We start from the raw sequence: 21,623 nt of genomic DNA on the forward strand, positions 1-21,623 counted from the left end.
GAAGCCAAGAATGGTATAGTCTTTAAGCAGCAGGGTAGGGAAGGCTCTTAATCATACACCTGCGCTAGTATAAACCCTCTACTAACCTCACCTGAACTACTGTAAACCATGGAGACATTAATATCATGGTGAGCCTTTCGAACATGCTGTGGGATTGATGAGACGAGAGGCGGTAGTGGAGATAAAGGTAGAGTTTAATTAAACGAAAATAAAACAATTGGATAAAACAGTGGGTTTACAAGGCATAAAATAAGCAGTGCTGCATAACAATATGCTATGCAATTCTCTAGGTTAGCTAATTAAATTTGCATTTGTGTAGCAAAATTAGCAATTTAAGTTACCCTGTCCAATGAAATCACAGCTCACCCTGCATTCCTCACTTGCTCTCTTCACCCTCTTTTCTCTGTACACTACAAGTTCAAAGGGTGAGAGAGAAAAAAAAAAGCAGTAATCTCCACCACTAAGTGCCAAAAGCCTGAGTGGGAGTGCTAGGCAAAAATTGTCTTTTTCCTCCAAATAATTGAAAACCAGAGGTAATCGGGATTATACGTTTATGAAGCTAAAAGTTTATTCGCGCCTAGAAACACTTGTGTACAGTCGCGTTATAAATGCCATATCATATAACTATATAGTTTCTGGCAATGACCAGTATGTGTGAACTTTAAGTCATGCAATTCCATTTCTAAAAATGTAAGTTCTTACATCATTGTCTCAATACTTTACAGTAAAGTTCAGGTTAGTGTATCTAAATCTAATAGAGTAAATATGTCATTTTGTTGGGGAAGATGCATCCCCCATTGACAAGTAAAACACCTTTGAAAATGTACATGATCACACGGCCAAATGCTTTTGATGGCAAGCAGAGGTCTGTAACCTACTGGTTAAATACATTGTGAGACCGGTGCACAACCCATGAGCTGATCCATAATCCTTGATATTCTATTTTACCACCCTGTTGCTTTATGCCAGCTACCATGAAAACGAGATGGCAGCAAACTACAATATTCCAACTAGTCTGCCCAGTTCTCTGCCTGCCAATCCATCCACTCTTAGTCTCTTATGTTCTTTCCTCTTGCATAATGAATACACAAAACGAACAAGTGTTAGCGGAAAAGTAGTAATCAATACTTTCATTCAGTCTGTAAATCTTCAGATCCACTGCAATACCATACACTGTAGTTAGCCTCCAAAGCTCACTTTGTTCCAGGATTATGATTGCATTATATATTAGCACCTGCTGGAGCTCTGTTTCAGGGCCTTAAGATCATTTATTTTTTCATGTCCCTTCATGTGGCTAACCTTTTACATACACTAATCCAGAGCTCGCAAAGTCTACCTGCCCACTTCCATAGTAGAGTAGATTTTCTGAAGGGCGAGTACCATTTGCAGGAGAGGTTTACGTAACATTCATTCAGTTTGCAGTAAATGTCAACTAAAGTTGAACTCTGCATAGTTGGCCCCAGGGTGGCAGCAGTGTTCCAAACAAAGTGGGTTTGTGGTGACATGCCCCACTTTACAGAAAGCAGGTTTACATTTTCTGTCATCTGTGGCTTTGTGTTGAGTGCATTTCTAGACCTGCAGATCTAGGGGGATTTTAGAGAATTTGCAAGGCACGACTCTTCGCACTAATGTTTTACTTCAGCGGTACACAACAATGAAGTATTGATGCTCATTTTATGTCTTGGGTACAAAAAACTTCTGGTGACATTAAAAATATTAGAATAACATTGCTAATCAAATTGGTTTGTTTGCTAATCAAGAAAATTGTAATTATCAAACTCTGCTAATCAATTTTTGAAAACTAATTTATGCCTTGGGGTTTCCCCCCAAAATACAGTTTTAAATTACTACATTCAAAATCTTACAGGGATGACTTTGCTTCCTTTCTTCTCTTCTTAGTATGCCCAGCAATAGTCCTCTGGTTCGGCTCAGTCGTCCGCCTGCATTGAAGGGAATCAAAAAGATACACTGTATCCATTGCATTACCTTTTAAACCTTTTGTTTCCCTTCCTAGGCCAATCATCAGCCTCCCTCTGACATTCAACACAAGTTAAGCCCCTTCCCTTCATGGAGTTTCTCAGTAGAAGACCGCCATGATGCCTTCACCTGCCTGCCGTGTCCAGTACTACTGAGTCTCAGCAATTCTTGGATTCACAAGGTAAGCAAAGATCCCGCACAGTGTCCTCCTGTTATAGGGCTTTTTATTTAGTTACGTCAGCGGCTCTGCGTGGAGACATGCTTCCTATGGACAGCATATATAGCCGGAGACACCGCAGGCTGCCGAACACTGCAGCAGTTTGAGAAATAGCATAGAGCTTATCCGTCGGATGTCTGGTCTCCTCGGAGGACTTGCACTCTGTCGGCTCCATGGTAGTTGTCAGAGGCCCAGTCTCGTGAGGCCTCGCTGGCACGGGTGGCATTGCTGGCTGCAACGTCACACATACACATCTTAGGATGCATATAAAAGGATTTTCCCAAAATGGCAGGTAAGCAATGGGGGCACAGGGCACATTCTATATGACACTACCACGTCGTTCAGAACCTACCAGTGACAAATACTCTGTTCATCACATACTACAGCTATACAGACCAAAGCAACTTTATTGTATGTGGCATTTCTGCAGGCTACATCATCCCAAAAATCAGGTGTACACAATAAAAATAGCTCTCAACTAGGCCCTTGGGTGGAGGGTGGAGCCAACCGTATTTTTATGCTTTGCATCCCGGTAATTGCAATTTTGCTCCCTGCCCTCCATCCCCCCCATTATAAATGTAGGGCTACAAGTTGCACACTATCAATTTTAAAACGTCCGACTAGATGGTCTTTATCCCACCTGAAAAGGTCAAGGTACGAATTCTTTAAACAGCCGCAATAAGATTGTTTTTAACATTCACCCTGAACACACGATCCGGATTTAACAGGGTCGGACGATGTCGATAAAGTTGCCTTCACATCAATGCACGTTTTCACATCCGGAAAGATTGAAGCTTCCGTTTCTTGGATCAGCACCTGCAAATGTCATCAGACATCAATATATTGCATTGCAGGGGAGACCACCAGGGGACCCAAGAAGGTTGCGTAATAGAGCTTCGCCAGATGCTGCCTTCCATTGCCGTTTGAATTTTCTCCCCGCAGCGTAATAGCTCTGCCCTTATACGGAAGGCCGATGGGAAGCGGCGGGTCTGGTGGCCAGTGCTGGCTCCCGGGCCACAGTGGTTTTTGAAGCAGTTTGGCCACCTGACTGGGCCGGAGAGATGGAAAGCTGCAGCCGAGGTTGGCCCAAGAGGAGTGGCCTGCACAGATGGGGGTGCTGGAGCTTCCCTGCAGTGAGGATGTGGGAGGGGAGAGGGGAGCAAAGCGGCTGGAGTGGTGTGCAATTGCCGGCCTGTGAGAGGACGACCCAGGGGGAGCGCTGGCACAGCTGAGGAGCCAGAGTCTCCACAGAGCGGGTGCAAGCAGGTGAAGGGGCAGGCGCGGCATCCAACGACTGGCTGAAGGTGAAGACGGCCCGAGAGGAGGATGAGGAGTTCATCCCGTGGGAGAGGAGCAGCTTCCTTGCAGCAGACACGTTGCAGAGCGAGGGCCCTGGTGTCGGTGGGGTGCCTGTGGCGGCTTGCTGAACTAGCTGCGAGCTGAGCTCTAGGGGCTGCGGTCCACTGCTTCCCCGGAGCAGGCAGGGAGAGGCACCCGCAGAGGTGGCGAGTGAGGCAGCGGCCCTGGCAGCGCTGCAGAGAAAGGCGCTGGAGTTATGGAGAGAGGTGGTGGTGACCCGCAACACGCAGGGGAATGCGTAGGCCGGCTGAGTGTTGACTGTGAGAGACTCTGCCCTTCGTGTTAACCAGTGGACAGGAGACCCGGATGGAAGTGTGCAACAGGCCGATAGGAGAGCAGAAGCCTTACACAGGCAGGGCAGTGGGGGTGATTCCTAAGTGGATCAGAGCATTGCGGTATCCACCTCAGGGCCAGTTGCGGGGGGGCAGGAATGAAGAGTGGCACAAGGAGGACATCTTGGTGCCCTTGCAGCAGCGATAAAGAGGCCCACAGTACTTCCTAGCGTCACTCCGGGATTCTATGTCAAGACCGGAGGCTCCCATATGCTTCTCTTTCTTTTTATTCGACAATAAAGAAAAGAGCTCAGCAGCAAGATATTTGTGCACCAAAAGTGAAAGTGCCATGAGTAATGTGCAGAAAACAGGTGCACCAAATATATATAATACACATAGCAATATAACAGTGATACAACAGTAATATCCTAACATAAAAAGGTAAGTCTCTGAAGAAAACTACATTTCCCAGGGAGCTTGGCTCCAGTTAATTTTTGAGGCCATCAACACGTGACCTAGTCCACCAATAGTAGTTCAGATCCCCTGCATAAACAGTCCTAAACATTATGACACTTCCTCTTTCTTTGCTGCTCACAGCAAGAGATAAGTACTTCATGTTTAGCACATCTGCTTACGTCATGATTTTATAATTTAAAGATAACGTTACAAAAATGTCATAATATGTTCACTGCATGGTTATAGAAAAGGAAGCACCTTACCGAAGGGGGATGTATACCGGCTCGCAAGAGTAAAAGCTCTAGAACCCCCCCGCCCCCCGAGCCGGCCATCTAATGCCACAGCTGCCGTAACGGACGCCTTCTCAAGGCTGAAACAAGCCTTCATGAATAGGAAGGTAACCCCTTCCCATCTACCCTCTTACCCCGAGAAGGAAACCATGGGAACTAGACCCTCAAGCCTGGAGGGACATGGACAGGGCTCGGAAGAAGATGATCATAACAAAAACATCTACGACGCTGATCTTTCTCACTCCTCTTCAGATGAGGAATTTCATTTTGAGGATTCAGGACCCTCTGCGTCAGGGATTGCGGCAGACCCCATCCCTAACGACACAACCGGGACCAAACCTTCTACTGAAGGTACATTTACCCCGGAAGACTTAATACACCCCAGGTCCACCGACTGGGAACCATCTTCCAAGACATCCAGTTACATCCATTTTAGGCTGCGCAAGCCGCTTGATAAAGAAGTTCACGCCAGACTACGTGCTTAACGTCCACGACCAGACATTGCGGATAAAGTAGCTCTGACTCTGGAGCTCGATTCTAAGATGATTACCTTTTTGGGTAAAAACGTTAAAGACCCCAGGAAGGGTATTGATCGCGGCTGGAAAGCCTGCCAGGACAAAGTATTGGACATAGCAGGTCCACTAGCAAAAATCTCCTCCTCGGACCCAATCGACCCAGTGATACTGTCCGGTTGGGTCCAGAGGGCTATTTGCCTCTTGGGCAACGCCAGTTGCGACATCTCAGAGCGACGGATAGGCATCCTATACAAGATAGATGCCAAATTAACCGAACTGGCAGACACAGAATCCGGCCCAACGGCGCAAGGCCAGCTTTTCGGAGACCCTTTCATGAAGGAGATGACAAAATTCGTCGGGACATTCACGGCGTTGGACAAAGCACAGGCTTCAATAAAAAAAGTATTTCGCAACCAAGGTTTTCTCCAGGGCCGGAGGAGGTAGAGGTCGCTCTTCCGGCCGTTACTTCTTCAACAAGAGACCTCAACAATCTCGAGGCCAGCATAATTCCTGGCAAGAACGCCCCGACACTTTCTTCCCCTCGAGAGGTCGTGGAAGAGGGCGTCCCTGGAGGAGAGCAGCCAGATACCCTGCCCAACAACAACCCAAAGGTCAGTGTACTGATAACTGCGCCAGCGCCACTAACACCTATAGGAGGGAGGTTAAGGATGTTTGCAAATGCTTGGGATACTTTATCGGGAGATGCCTGGGTCAGAGACACAGCTCGGGGTGTACACCTAGAGTTTTTTTACACAGCCCGTTCAGACATGTCGCCCCGCTCCCATAGTAATGTCTCTATCAGACAAACCGCCTTAGACAGCAAAATACTCCATCTCCATCAGAAGCAAGCGATTCGCCCCTGCTCAAGTCAGGGAGGCTTCTTCAGTCCCATTTTTCTGGTACGCAGGAAGCAAAAAGTGCGCCCAGTCATAAACCTCAGAGCGCTCAACGAGTTCATCCTTTACCGCCATTTCAAAATGGAAGGTATACACATGCTCAGAGATCTTCTCAGACCCAACGACTGGCTTATGCGCCTAGACTTTAAAGACGCTTACCTCGCAGTACTGATTCATCAAACACACATCAGTTACCTCAGATTCTCCTGGAGAAATTCACAAGTCTCCCATTCGGACTCTCTTCGGCGCCTTGTTAATTCACCAAACTCTTAAAACCCGTAGTAGCTCGATTAAGAGAGCAAGGTGTCCGTCTCATAATTTATCTAGATGACATTATTTTCATGGCCCAATCACTGGCGTTAGTTCAGAAACAAACCGAACTAGCAATAAACTTGCTACACAGCCTAGGTTTTCTTATAAACTGGGAGAAGTCAGTTCTACTTCCATCCAAAAAGTATGGAATTTCTAGGATTCATAGTGGATACACAGAATTCGCAGCTTCAACTCCCATCAGCCAAGATTCACTCTACCAAAAGAGAAATACGCAGACACAGACATAAGAACATGTTCTCCCTTCGAGAACTAGCAAGAGTGATAGGGCTACTTTCATCTTTCATCCAAGCAATATTTACCGGCCCTCTTCACTATCGAGAGCTGCAAAGACTAAAAGGCCAACACTTAAAGAAAAACCTTTCTTATTCTCAACTCCTGACACGGTCTCCTCAAGCGAGGACATAGCTCAACTGGTGGCTCCCTCACATGGAAGCCTGGAACGGCAGAGCCAGCTTCGGCTCCGCTCCAGATATTATCATGGAGTCGGATGCCAGTCGCTCCGGTTGGGGAGTGAGATGCGGCCCCATAGCCACGGGAGGGACTTGGTCCCCACAGGAACTGGACCTTCATATCAATTGTCTAGAGATTCTTGCAGGTTCCTTTGCAGTGCGCTCTTTTGCCAAAGACAAAGCGAGTTGCTGTATTTTACTAAAGATGGACAACATCTCAGCGGTAAGATACATCAACCATGTGGGCGGCACCAAGTCGAGACCCCTAGCAGAATTAGCCAAAGACTTCTGGCATTTCTGTCTGGATCACCAGATTTCAGTTACAGCGGTACCTTCCTGGCCTTTCAAATGCAGTAGCGGACTGGTACTCACGCCACTCGACAGATTACAGCGATTGGAGAATCAGAGAGATTTTCCTCCGCCTTCAGGAGATCTGGGGTCCGATGTCCATAGACCTCTTTGCTTCCAGACTCAACTCCCAACTACTAGCTTTCTACAGCTGGAGGCCGGATCCAGCAGCAGCTGCAACAGACGCATTCCTACAGTCATGGTCCCAGGGAATACTGTATGCCTTTCCTCCTTTCACTATGATAGCGAGGACCCTGGCGAAGGCCCGTCAGGAGCACACAAATCTGATCCTTATAGCGCCGGTCTGGACATCTCAGACTTGGTATCCAGTTCTTCTGGAACTTTCTACAGATTCTCCAATCCTACTAGCCCAGTTTCCGGATCTCCTATTAGATCCATCAGGTCAACGTCATCCTCTCCTACTCAACAGATCTCGGACCTTAGCAGCCTGGAGGATTTCAGGTCAAGATGGAGAGCCCATGTCTCACAAAGCGATCAACCTTATGGAAGAGAGCTGGGCTCCTAGTACCCGGAAGAGATACTCCACTCTTGGAGCATCTGGAGCTCCTGGTGTCGTGAGAAAGGATTACACCCAATTTCAGCACCTGTAGAAGAGATCTTGAATTTTCTGGCATCCCTAGTGGAAAAAGGGCTCGCCTACAGGTCTGTGAACGCCTACCGTTCAGCAATTTCCGCAGGTCAGGACCTTATCCAAAGAGTACCAGCAGGAGAACACCACCTCATCTGCAGGTTGCTCAAGGGTGTAAGGCTTACCGTCCCACCTCCAGCTCGCTAGGACAAGCTTTGGGACGTTAATAAAGTACTGAACCTTTTTCTAGCATGGCCTAGTAACGAAGAACTATCGCGTACAGCCCTATCTGGAAAACTCACTACTCTACTCTGCTTGGTCTCCTACAGGAGAGTCTCAGACATCAGAGCTCTAGATCTAGCAGGCAGAACCTTTTCTCCTGATGGCATTGTATTCCATATTCAGAGAAGAACAAAGTGCAATTCCAGGGCGATTTCCTATCCCGCCTTTAGAGATCAACCGAAGCTCTGCTTGGTAAAATGCTTGAAAGTCTACGAAGAAAAGATGGCTCCACTCAGAACCTCCCCTAACGGGCAGCTACTGATCGCTCTGCGTAAACCGCACAAAGCAGTATCAGCACCGACCTTAGCACGTTGGGTCCGGTGGACGCTAGCTCAAGCAGGGATAGACACAAAGCATTTCAGAGCCCACTCAGTTAGAGGAGCCATGGCCTCCAAAGCCTTTCGGGCAGGAGTTCGCCTAGAAGATATCAAACAATTCTACCTAAAGCCAGTAGATCAGCCGGCATCTATTGTGGTAAGTAAGCTTTAAACAAGCATAATGGGAGCCTCCGGTCTTGACATAGAATAAAGATTTTCCATAATAACTTACTAGAAAGTCTCAATTCTATTAAAGACTCGGAGACGAGCATTATTCCACCCGGCGAGAAAATAACAGCATGTTACCTGATGTTAATTAAAGCTGTAATTAAAAGATTAATGTTGTGACAATTACATGTACCCTATCGGAATAACTACAAGATTTTCTCCCACCCTGATAAGGGATCTAGGGTTGTCATATACAAGAGACTAAAATTTTCATTTTTCTTGACAGCGCCTGCAGACAAGTCCGCCTGATCTCAGCCAGACACAAGTTCTTCTTCTTCAAGTTAACTAAAATTATCTCCTACTTATGGACAGCCAAGTTCGCAGCCCAGAAAGAGGAAGTGTCATCATGTTTAGGACTATTTATGCAGGGGATATGAACTACTATTGGTGGACTAGGTCACGTGTTGATGGCCTCAAAAATGAACTGGAGCCAAGCTCCCTGGGAAATGTAGTTTTCATCAGCGACTCTTACCTTTTATGTTAGGATATTACTGTTCTATTGCTATGTTGATTATATATATTTGGTGCACCTGTTTTCTGCACATTACTCATGGCACTTTCACTTTTGTTGCACAAATATCTTGCTGCTGAGCTCTTTTCTTTATTGTCGAATAAAAAGAAAGAGAAGCATAATGCTCGCCTCCGAGTCTTTAATAGAATTAAGACTTTCTAGTAAGTTATTATAGAAAATCGTTATTGTGAAGGACAGACGCCCAGGATAAAAAAAAAAAATTAAAAAAAATAAATTTACATTTTTTTAAAAAAAAAAAACCTATAAGAAGCTGGAGGTGAGGGTGCCCACGGGGGGGGGTTCAGTCCCTGCAGCGCTTCTGGAGGGTGATTGAGATGGCCTCGGGGGAACAGATATTGTTGGTTATTCCCATTTGCTTGACATTTGAGAGGGGCGACAGACTATCGGGTCACCAGCGGGCAGGAGGCGCAGCAGGTACTACAAACCCTGAGGGAGGGGGCCAATAATCCAGAAAATCCTCTGAGTTGGAACAGAGGAATTCATTCCTGTCAAAGAGAAGGATGCCAGGGCGCAGATAATTGAAGAGTGTCAACACCCCCCTCACCAGTGAAGTGACTGAGCTGAACATGAGGAGTTTTGTTCTGGAGTGATGCAGCTTCTGGGGTCTATGAATGTGCTTGGCACAAGCGGGGAGAATAGAGGAGATATGAATGACGGATGGCGAAGCAAAATGTTCCTTAGTGGCCCATGTTAGGGTGGACGTCTGTTGGGGGTGGGGGGCCCTGGAACACTTGGGTATGTCATCGCTTTGCAACAGAGGGGTCGTATGTTAGAATAAAGTACAGCCATGGTGCATGCAGATAGCAGAGAGAGGGGGGTGGGGTGGACGTGCTCAGGGTGGGGACGTTAAATGTGAAGGGCCTGAACTCTCCAACCAAGCGCTTACTGTCGGCTATTGAATTCCGAAATCAGGTGTTGAACATTTTGTTGCAGGAAACAAGGTTGGTGTTGGGGAAGGAGAGGCGGATTCTGAGGGGTCAGATCGGACAAGTGGTCTGGGCATCGGGGGGGCAACAAGAAAGGAGGGGTGGGTATCCTCCTCCACAAGCAAATTCAGCTGGGCAAAATGAGGGTGTGGTGGAGAGCTGATGGTAGAGCCTTGCTTGTCTTGGGCACCTTGGAAGGGGTACAGAAGACCGGCCACTATATACTGCCCCAACCAGGGACAGCTGCAGTTTTCTCAGGAAGCTCTCGGAGATATTTTGTCAAAGCAGAGGTCTCCTAATTATAAGTGGGAATTTGAACAGGTGGGCAGACTTGGGAATGGATAGGAGTGGGTGGTCGGTCCGGGGAATAAGACCCCCAGGTGGGGAGTGGTTTTGGGAAGAGCAGGGTCTGGTGGATGTTTGGAGAGAGTGTCACCCAGCAACTAGGGGCTACCCTTTTTCTCCTGAGCACACTGCACTCTGGCTACTGGTGCATACAATCTGTGTCAAAGACAACACTTGGGCAGGGCGTCTAGTTGCTGGACGGACCATGCTACAGTACTCATGGGCATCGATCCATGGGATGAAGGCAGGGAAAGTGCCGGAGATGGCAGATATGCAGTGGGATTCTTTAAGGCTTTTGCCAACGAGCTGCCCCCACCATATGGAAAAACACTTTAATCATATACTGGAGATGAGGAGCGCCCCCCTCTTTTGGGCAGGCTTGGATATCGGTGATCCCAAAGGACGAGAGGGAGCCACAGAGTTGTAAATCGTATCGACCCATATCTCTCATGTTGATGCCAAGATTTTCACTAGGGTACTGGTGTCTAGAATGGAGCGCATTATGCCCAGTCTGGTCCGCTCAGACCAGGTCGGATTTATCAGGGGTGGACAGGGGGCAGACACGTCGGAAGACACTGCTGATTGCGTTCGCAGAGAATCATGGCGGTAATCCCACATTGTTGGCCTTGGATGCAGAGAAGGCTTTCGATAGGGGAGACTGGGATTTCTTATATGGGGTAATGAGGAAATATGGGTTTGGGCACAGGTTCTTCTCTCCATGGGTGGCGGTCAATTGTAAACTGTTGAGGGTTTTTGAACTGGGGTGGGGGGCGAGTGAGGGGTACCCACTGTCATCCTTGTTGTTCGCCCTGTCCATGGAGCCTCTAGCAGAACAATTAAGGGGGGCATCTCAGGTGGAATGTGTAGTGGTGGGGGGGGCAGGAGGCAGAGAATATAAGCTGGGTCTTTATGCAGATGACATCCTCTTGCATCTAAAGAATCCACACAGCTCGGTTCTGCATCAAGGAATATGGGTCTTCGGTCCCATTCCCATTTGGTAAGGATGTAGAGGCACTCAGGCCACAGGGTATGGAGAATCAGGAGGGGAGTTTTAGTTATCTGCGAGTCAATATTACCAGATCCTTGGGAGACCCGAGTGGGCCAACTACCCGCAGTCGTTTAACAAATGGTACGGTGAGATGGCCGATGGGGTAGACACAATATTTCATGATGGGCCGTTTGAACAACCTAAAAATAAATTTTATCCCAAGGATCCTGAACCCATTTCAGAAGTTGCTGGTAAGGATCCCAAAGGTACTGCTAAGGGAAGCAAAAGGACGAATGCTCCGCTTTCTCTGGCATAGGCAGAGGCCGAGTGGGTCATTGGTGCTACCGAAGAACCAGAGGCGAGTGGGATTTCCAGACCGGATGCTATATTATAAGGCTGCCCAGTGGAGGGTGATGGTACCACTCTGTAAAGACTGGAGGGGGGCGTCTGTACTTCTGCTCTCTATATGGTAGAGGAGAGGCACAGAAGACCCCAGCCAAGACCCTCTATTACAGTAGCAATGGACGAGCAATCAAGCCCTAGCTTCTCAGGAGGTGATGCAGGCTGGTTCTTAAGTACAGTGTAGTCCCCCAAGCCCCCACAAAGGAATGTCCACACACTGTATTACTGAAAACACAGTCTTTATATAATTAATATTCAAAGATTATGTACACTTATCACAATAACTCAATTTGTGCTCAGGAAAATCAACAATGGTAAATATCTACAATTCTAAAGTGGTACCACAAATATTAGATCTCATTAAAGTGCATCAACTATCATGTAAAAATGTCACACAGATCAATAAAGAGGAAACCATCCAATAGAGAGAGGAGGGAAAGCAAGATGGTTGAAACAATAGGCAGAATACCGGCCCCTACCGATCGACACAGTTGTGTGTGGAGATCACCCTTACCCCCCACCTGGGCAACCTGTAAAATAATGATAGCACAAGCCCAGTCCATATATTGTTCAATAGCCTTATTTCCTCCTATAATGTTTTTACCCCCCCCAATGTACCTGGTGGAGTCGAGTTCTTCGAAGAGGCGTCGACAGATCCTTCTTGAGTGACCCCCTTTAAGCGGGAGTCACGGATCGTCAAGGAAAGTGAACTCGGCGTTGGGGAATTGACGGCCCTTCTTCAGTGCCCTCTCTTTAAAGCAGGAGTCACAGGTCGACCGTCCCACTAAGAACAGGGTTCAACGGCGTCGATGGGGCGGCAACTTCGTCCGAGCGGTGCTCGTCGACGGAGCGTTGGCGTCCTGCAAGGAAGAGGCATGCGGGTCACCTTGGCGACGATAGTTCTGGACCGCAAAAAGATGATGAAGAATTGTGGCCCAGCAAGGGCGTCGAGTCGAAGTCTTTGTGGTCTTCAGGTGGCGGGAAACCCACCGGCGGATTCTCCTTGGCGCGTCAGCGGCCTTAACTTTCTCCGGCAGGATAAACTGTTGTCGGTGCGGACAAGGGAGTCCTTCGAATCAATACTTAGGCAAAGGAGCAGACAGCTCCGGTCGTCGGCGGCACGGCGTCAAGCAGTTCCCTCTTCTGGGACAACACGGCTTCGACGGGCCTCCAGGGGTTACGGCGAAACTCTGAACCCTGGGCGACAGCAATGGACTTCGACGGCGCCGATGTCCGGGTGCTTCACTCCGTTCTCCTCGGCGGTCCCCTTCTCCAGTCGGCAGCCTTTCGAGGGTCTGACTTCCAGGGAGCTTTGGTGAAAGTGTAGCGGTGCTCGATGGTCCCTCAGAGCACAGGAAGAGGGCGCCTTACCAGGTCCTCTCTCGGATCAGTCCTCGACGAACTCGGCAGCTTTCAGATCGGGTCGAAGCAAAAGCAACAACAAGTCGTCTTCTTCCAGCTGGGCGTCGAGGGTCAGCAGTTCCAGTTACTCTTCAAGTGTAGAGACAGCTTCTGAACAATTTCCAGTGGTGAGAGGTCCCTAGATATAATATCTGGTCTCTCATCCACACTGCTGGGTCACTCTCAGCAGCCAATCATACAGAAGGGCATTCATGCAGTCATGGAAGGTACAGGTTTATTGGGCCGCAATCCTGTGGTAGATCAAGGAGGTTGAGGGCCGGAGCCTGGACCTAGACCTAATGTTGATACGGTTTCGCTTGGAGAAACGGGGGACATTTGACACATTTTTTGTTGCTTTGGGCTAGTGCTTGCTTTGCTAGACATTGGAAAATGGTGGAACGTCTTTCTGGAGGAGTGGGATGTAAAGGCTAAGGACCTTTATCTTATGGCGAGGATTACAGTGGCGATCCACGGGGGAAGTTCGGGGATTGAAGGGGAACCGTTGCAATTTCACAAAAGATTTGGAGGTGCATTAAGCACATTATTGTTGTTCTGCTTTTGTTTAAGACCGTGCTGGACTTGTGATTTTCTATGGGGCGACATTTCAAAAGGTTGATGAATACCCTCAGTTGTGCTTGTGAGACAGGGGTTGCTTGCGGGGGGGGGGCAAAGTGAGGACATGGGGATTCATGTGCTCAAGGTTTTCCAACCATGTATGTTGGCAATATGTTTTTCTCCACTTCTTTGTGAAAATCAAAATGCATTTATTTATTTTTTAAACACATTGCAGGGCTCAGCATTGCCAGAAGCTTGGAGCAACTTGGCCCCTGCTCACATCCTCGACCAGCCACTTTAGCTGGACGCCAACTCCCAGGGGGTTTATTCAAAAACTAGACCAACAAACACCATAGAAACACATCGATGTGGCATTACCTTCAGGTGTTCGCAAATATTTCTAAAAAAAACATGAGGATCATTCTAGAAGACATTCAAGCCATAGCAGGTCATACGTAATAGATATAAGGGAATAATTTGAAATTCAGAAGTTTGATTTAGTTTGTGCTTACTAGGCAACGTAGAAAACCCAGTAAATGCCTTTAGCTCTTGCTCAACAAATCCTTATTTCAATCGCTGCACATTTAGGTTAAGAGGACTTTACATTGTGCCAGTCATCAGTGTAGCATTCTAAAAGCTACGAGGATGGTCTTGACATGGCATATTTGGCCTACACCAGGAGTCTGCAGAACTTATCCTGCAGACGAACAGAAAAGAGGAGAGGAACGGTGGTGAATGGGGAAGCAGTTAAACATGTATGGTTTGTAAAGGTAAGGGGCGAATATGGAATTTAGGGATGGATGTGATCAAAGCATAGCCGAAGCAACAAATGCATTATGCTCCTGAAAATTGTTTACCCCTGGAGGGCAGCTGAGCATGGTGCAGCACACCCTTTTAGTATGGAGAAATGTATGTTATGCATTACCTCAGACAAAAAACATCTGGGATTGCACAGCCAGCCATCAGAAGCTAAAGAGCCCAGACTGGACTGTGTGCAAGGTAAACGCGGTGCACACAAAATGGGAAGCAGAAGTTAACCCTCGGAGTGCCATACAAAACGTCACCAGGTGTCATTTGGAGAAAATGCTATGCAAGTTATGTTGCTGATGGAATAGTACTGCGTTTGACTTTACCTAAGGCAGGACCATCCACTCTGTATTCAAAGTTGTCGTTGGTACTCTTGCCAGGGAATGCAGTCGCTGCACAGCTCAGAGTTCCTATACTGGGGACTGCATGCATTACAGGACTGTCACTGCATAAGGTCGCTTTATGCCACAGTAAAACCACCTTACACCATTGTGAAGGGAGGAGTCTTTGCAGGGGCAGGCCAACTATGTTAATACTGATGGTCTAAAATGTCTAGCAGAGGAGAGGCCATTAGCCTCAACAGCCAGTTCTATAGTAGGGATAAGTGGGCGAGCACGACATTGGGCTGGGTCAAACATGTGGGCATTCCTAGGGTGATGTGGCGATTAGGCTACACATGGTGGTTTATGGGCTCTTTTAGGAATGATCTGCTTGTCTAGCTCCCATTTCCAACTACTTCTCTGAGCTGCAGTTGCACAAGGGAGACGCCAGATAACTTTGGGAAACCATCTTAGTTTACTGGACAACTTGCTCTTGTACAGGACCAGAACCTCTGTGCGTAGTAGGATTTTCAAGTATGCTGGAAATGGGTAAGAAAGATGGTCCTCAGGCCCAATGTGTCTTGTCTGGGAGTCCATTTTGTTATGTTATCTTGTACAGTGCACCGTTACCATTGGTATAGTCTCTGTGATTCAGATTCTGTATGAGAATGGGTTGGTGAGGGCAGAGTGATTAGCATAGAGGTTGTGTTGTTCGTGCTTGTAGAACCAGGAGGCCCTGGTGTCTATTGCCGGTCTGGTTTCTGTGTGTGTGTGTGGATTGTGCGCACTGGGGCTACTGGGTCCGGGTGGGTAGCATTCAGTGATTGGGCGTTTGTTTGCAGCTGTTCATTTTGTGGTGGATATGTGGGTTGTCTGTTTCAGTGAGACTTAAACTGATACAAAGGATCATTTGAGGCAAGTGTGGAGTATGCTGCAGGGGAGTTAGTAGTTGGAGGCTTTCCTCCTGTCCCCATTGGCATCGCTAGCATTGTCCATTTTGGGCTGGTCTTTGGAGTTGAATAGCCACGTTTTCCGTTGTGTTATGAGGGTGGGGGGTGGGGAGGGCGGGGTCTTCTGTCATCCCATCTCCTCTGTTGTGTTCCATTGAACAGCAATTAGGCGTGAAAATGCGGTTCCTCCAAATTTCCCTTTTTCGTATTGTTTCGTGGCTATTGGGAGGTAGTCCCTTGATCCAAGGTCGTTTTCTGGTTGGTAGCATTTGATGTGGCCTCTTTAGTCTCAGGAGTATCCTAGCTACAGCGTTGTGGATGCATTGGAGTTTTTTGGTGAGCCGTTCTGGCATTCCAAGATATTCTTGAGAATACTAGGACATGGTTGCAAGGGTTCTGTGTGGCAATGAGAAGTATGGGAGCATCCCACTAAATTGCTGCAGGAGGTAGTAGCATTTTTTTTTTTAATTTCTTTTTTAATAGCATTGACTTGCGGCTCCTGCGAGAGTCTGTTGTCCATGAGTATTTCCAGGTTTTTTTTACCATGTTTGTTGTCTCCGTTTGGGTACCAATGCCAGGTGGCCAGTCCAGTTGTGGGTCGGATGCGTCGTCCTCTGGGGGCGAGATCATTATTTCTGTTTTGGTCAGGTTTAAAATTGAGGTTGTTAGTTGGCATCCAGCTGTATAGGTCAGTGAGGGAGTTGCTTGGGTCATGCCTCTTGACGATGAGTTGCGAGTCATCTGCGTAGTTGAAGGCAGTCCGTGGTTTTGAATGATTGTCATCAAGGGGAACATGTAGATGTTGAAGAGGGGAAATGCTGGAGCCTAATGGCACTCCACAGGAGATGTTGAGTGTTCGAGGTAAAAGGCTGTAGGTAGGTTCGATTTTAGCCATTTTAAAAAGGCAGTCTCTTTTTTTTTTCCAATTTGTTTTATTGACAACATACATATAAGGCTGAACGAAACGGTCCGTTCCACCAGTAAGAGACAAAAAGAGGAACACGTTGTCAGTTTTTCCAATAAGAACTCCCTTCCCACCACCCTCCTCCCCCCACCCTCGCCCAATTTCAACATACCAAGTTTTGAGGATTCACGAACAATAATAGCTCTGGGGAGAACGATTGCTTGCCAAATGCCAATTAGACAAATCACTTGACACAGTGGGTTCAGATCATGAATTAACCGGTTGGGAAACAATCACAGTCTCAAGGAGGCATGGAGATCTTATGGCGGCAACCTAAGATACATTCTACAGGCGCATAGAAATACAATCCTCATGGAGAAGAACTGCAGTCCATTCTTGCACAAAGTCTGTCATGGTGTCGTTCGTTATTGCGGTAAGCTTTTCATATATGAAGATCGACCTGAGTTTGCAGAGCCATTCCTCTTTGGACGGGGCCAATGCACTTTTCCACTTTTGGGCGAGCGCTAGCCTCCCCACTCTCAACATGACCCCAATGACCTTAGGGAACGCATTCAGTTCTGTCTCCGGCGTGGGGATGCCCAGGAGGATTTCCAATGGCAGTAAGGTCGGGCAGAACCCCTCAATTTCATTAATCCAAATAAGTAGTTCCGACCAATAAACCTGAATGACTGGGCATTCCCACCACAGATGAAACCATGTGCCTCGTTGGTGACAACCTCTGGGGCAAAAGGGGGACACATCCCTAAACATTTTGGACACGGTGGCCGGGGGGCGGTGCCACGAATGGAGAATTTTGAAGCTATGTTCCATAGCAGCCGTATATAGAGAACCCGTGAAAATGCAGTTAAAGATTGCCCTCAAAGTGTGGTCATCCAGAGGCATGCCCAGCCTAGCTCCCCAAATCTTTTTGAAAGGTTGTCTGCCCTCCAGGTCAGCTGTTACCAAGACACTATAGAACATTGATAAGGAGCCCTTCCGAGTTGTGCTTTTGGCCAGGATAGTCTCGAAAGGTGTGAGAGGGCGTTTGAGATGATCGGCCCAGCGAGGGTGGGTCAGGATCCCCTTCAAGCGTATGTATTCGAAGACTGAGGCAGGGTTGTCTGCCAATGATTCGGTCAATTTGTCATATTCTATAAAGTACCTCAAAAAAGGCATCGGGAATCACCACGGGGAGCGCCGCGAAGAGATAAAGGAGGCGGGGCAAGATATTCATCTTCACCGTAACCATGCGCCCCAGCCAAGAAAGTGTAAGGGTAGCCCAACGTTTAAGGTCACTGCTAACCTGAGCCAAGATCTCAGGGAAATTGCATTGGTATAGTTGGGAAGAGGTCTCTGGGGATGGTGGTGCCCAGGTATCTGGTGGATTCCCGCTGTATTCTTACCCCCAGTATTTCGGTGCTGCCCTCAATATCTTGTTCCCCTGGACCCATGGGCATTATGCTAGACTTGGACGTGTTTACCTTCAGCCCTGAGAAGGAACCGAAATAGTGTACGAGATCAAATAACCGTGGTAGGGAGACCTGGAGGTTTGTTAAGTAGCTCAGGATATCATCTGCAAATAAGGATAGTTTAAAGTCGCAGTCACCACACCTTATCCCGGTGATTTCCTGGTCTGTCCTGACTGCTACAGCCAGAGGTTCCATCGCCAAGGCATATAAAAGGGGAGACAGGGGACATGCCCCTGGAGAGGGAGAACGGTTCCGGGGTGTCTCCGTTGACCAATACTCTCGCTGAGGGGCCGTTGTAAAGTGCTGCGATCCACCCACAGAAGTTGTCTCCCAACCCCATTTTGCGAAGAACTCTGCCCATGTAAGGCCACTCGACACGGTCGAAGGCCTTTTTTGGGTCTAACGAAAGAAGGTAGCCTTCCACCTCTTGTTTTGAAGCCTCATGCACGAGATCGAGGGTTTTCCTAATGTTGTCCGATCCCTGGCGCCCCTAAACAAAACCCACCTGATCGACCATGTACTAGGGAAGGGAGGAGTTTCGCCAACCTATTTGCTAAAAGTTTAGCCAGGATTTTAACATCAGTGTTGAGAAGGGAACTGGGGCGATATGATTGGCAATAGGCGGGATCTTTTCCCTCCTTGGGGAGAACTACAATCAAAGCCGACATCATCGTGGGTGGGAGGGAGCCCTGATTCAACGCATTATTGAACATCTTGGCCATGAATGGGGCAAGTATGGACCGATAAGTTTTATAAAACTTGCGTCCCCTGGGGCCGATCCGCTTTTCAGCGAGGATATAGTATGTAATATTTCTTGTGGGGTTATGGGCAGCTCCAGTGACTCAGCTTTGTCGGGGAGAAGGCCCGGGATTGGGAGGGAGTCGAGAAAGCCGTCAACCTCGTTCACATCTCCCACGTATTCCGAGCTGTACAGCCTTTCATAATACCGCCTAAATTGTTCTGCGATTTTACTATCCCTCACTGTCGAGTCCCCCTCCGGGGTGTAGATGGAATTCACCTTTCGCCTCCAAGCCAATATCTTATCCGCCTTTTCCATATATTTCTGTTTTAAGAAAGCGAGCTTCTTTTCCGTCTGTCCCACGAGGAAGTCTGCCAACTTGTTTCGTAACCTCTGCAATTCCTCCCATTTCCCAGGGAACATCTGTGTTTTTCATTTCCCCCCTGGTTGTATAGCTTCTCTCTTTTCCCTTAATGATTTCTCCTCACGGGCTCTTTCCCTCTTTTTCCCCCCGACCCTATCCCAATGAGGGTGCCTCTAATAGTTGCCTTAAATGCCTCCCATACTCCCATGACCCCAACCTCACTGTTATCATTGAGGGAGAAATAGTCCTCTATGGCCACCAGAAGGGATTGGCGGATCCCTTTGTCCTGTAGAAGAAGGTCATTACACCTCCACCGGGACCCTATTGCTGGGGCAGAGGGGAGACCCAGTCTAATTTTTACCATGTCGTGGTCCGTCCAGGGGACAATCTCCACTCCCGAGTCAGTGACCTCCCCCTGAAGAGAACTCTCAACCAAAATGTAATCAATACGGGAAAAAGCTACATAGGGCCTTGAGTAAAAAATATAGTCGGGATTCCGACCCTGCTTGGAGGTACATGTGTCACTCAGGCCCAGTTCCCTGTTCACTTCGCGAAAGGCCACAGCTAGTCTCTCGTGAAGGCGCATGTTCGGGCAGGGTTTAGCAGATTTCCTATCCCTCTCGGGACCTAGAACCATATTAAAATCTCCACCAACCAATAGGGTACCCTCCGAGAATGATATTATTTCTTTCATTCCAACCCAGAAGGCATCCTGTGCTTCATTCGGGGCATAAATACACACCAGAGTAAACAACCGGCCCCGCACCTCCCCCTTAACCATAAGATATCGTCCATCTGGATCTGATTTCAAGGCTTTGAACACAAAGTGGGCCCCCGGGGGATACCACCAAAGCTACTCCTCGCTTCTTTGCCTGAGAAGATGCTGTGAATACCTGTTCAATGGTTTTAGCCCTGAGCTTTGGTTCCTTGCCCAAACCCAGTGAGTTGAACAAATAAGAAGTGAAGCCGGAGCCTTGCAAATTCCCACACCAACAACAACCTCTTTGTAGGCGAATTAAGCCCACGCACATTTAACGATCCCACTGTCAAGTATTGGAGCAAATCATCCATTAGTACACTGATAAAGGCTCATAGCTCCCCTCGAAAAACAGCAACGGTTCTTGCTCCCACAGTGCTTGCCCACCCCATTAGAGGCTTGTGAAAGCCCTGGGGGTGCGTAGTAGACCCGAAAACTTGGCGTTTCATAACTGTAACCCCAACAACCCAACCCCCTTACTTTCCCCCCTAACCCCTGATCGCCTGGCAGGTCTTTGGTGTCATTATATCGCCAACCAGGCCACCATTGTCTCCCCCTCCGGGCTCAATAACTCTTGATTAATAACAACTCAAGCCCCCCCTGCCCCCAAGGTCATCCCTGGGTATAAACAATTATTTCCCCCATCCACTCACAAAGTCGATTACGGGCTTTTTCATTGAACACCACGAGCCCTTTCATGTGTCCGGGAGCTCCGGGGATGCCGGGGCCAATCTCCTGACTTTCCTTTGGCCACGAACCCTGCGTCTTTCCCTTGGGGCCCTGGTCCCTTTTGGGCCCGTCGGAGCTCGCTCACCCTCCTGGTCACCCAGTTCCATATTCGGACCAGCCAATAGTTCGCCTGACACTCTCTGGATGTCGTCCTCCGTCACCAGGGCATACTTATAGCCTTCAAACTCAAAAGAGAGCGAGAATGGGTACCCCCACCTGTATCGGACCCCCTTGGACTGGTGCATTTTTGTCAGCTGAGAGCATAGACTGCGCCTTGCCAATGTAAAAGCAGACAGATCCTGATAGACTGAGATTTGGGCCCCTTCCCACTCCACTGGGCCTGTCTTGCGAGCCAATTCGAGAATCTTGCTTTTTTCGGCAAAATAGTGAAAGCGAACAAGAATGGACCTGGGGCCTCTGGAGGATGCGCCCGCTCTGTGGGCCCTGTCGATGGTGGGCTCATTCGTGTTGGCCCCTCCGAAGAACAAGCCGACCACTGCGCTAACAGCTTTATTAATGTCCGCTTGCGTTTCACCTTCGTGCTCCGGGAAACCTAAAAAGCGCAAGTTACACCGACGTTCCCTGTTCTCCAAGTCATCCAACTTCAAGGAGCATTTCTCTTCCCTCCTTTCAAGCTCCGCAAGGCGCATATCGAATTGGGTCTCGAAGATATCGTTGGAAGCAGTGTTATTCTCGAGCGCGAGAACTCGATCGTCTATTTTGTCAACTTTCTTGTCCAGGGTGTCCAGTCGCAGCGCTATATCTGCCCTGAAGCCTCAGATCTCATCCAGGAGGGCCGCCATGCCCCTGGTGACAGTGCTAGTGTCCGCAGCTTCCTTGTGTGTCTGTGCCGCCATTTCAGGACATACTTGGGGGCCAGGGGACAGACGGCAAAATCTCTGTAGTG

At 48.2% G+C, this 21,623-nt stretch overlaps 1 protein-coding gene across 2 annotated transcripts in view; it reads right to left on the reverse strand.

Moving 5' to 3' along the window:
* Positions 1–21,623, reverse strand: part of POLD2 (DNA polymerase delta 2, accessory subunit) — a 418,384-nt gene that overhangs the window by 365,927 nt on the left and 30,834 nt on the right. The window contains exon 2 of one of the 2 annotated variants that reach the window (XM_069618953.1): positions 1,866–1,940. The exons of the other annotated variant lie outside the window; for it this stretch is intronic. The gene's annotated coding sequence lies outside the window, so the exon portion shown is untranslated. The remainder of the gene's footprint in view (positions 1–1,865; positions 1,941–21,623) is intronic. 2 annotated transcript variants of the gene reach the window in all.

The sequence above is a fragment of the Ambystoma mexicanum genome, chromosome 10 (genome assembly GCF_040938575.1).
Source record: "Ambystoma mexicanum isolate Mex_15411 chromosome 10, UKY_AmexF1_1, whole genome shotgun sequence".
Taxonomy (NCBI): Eukaryota; Metazoa; Chordata; class Amphibia; order Caudata; family Ambystomatidae; genus Ambystoma; species Ambystoma mexicanum.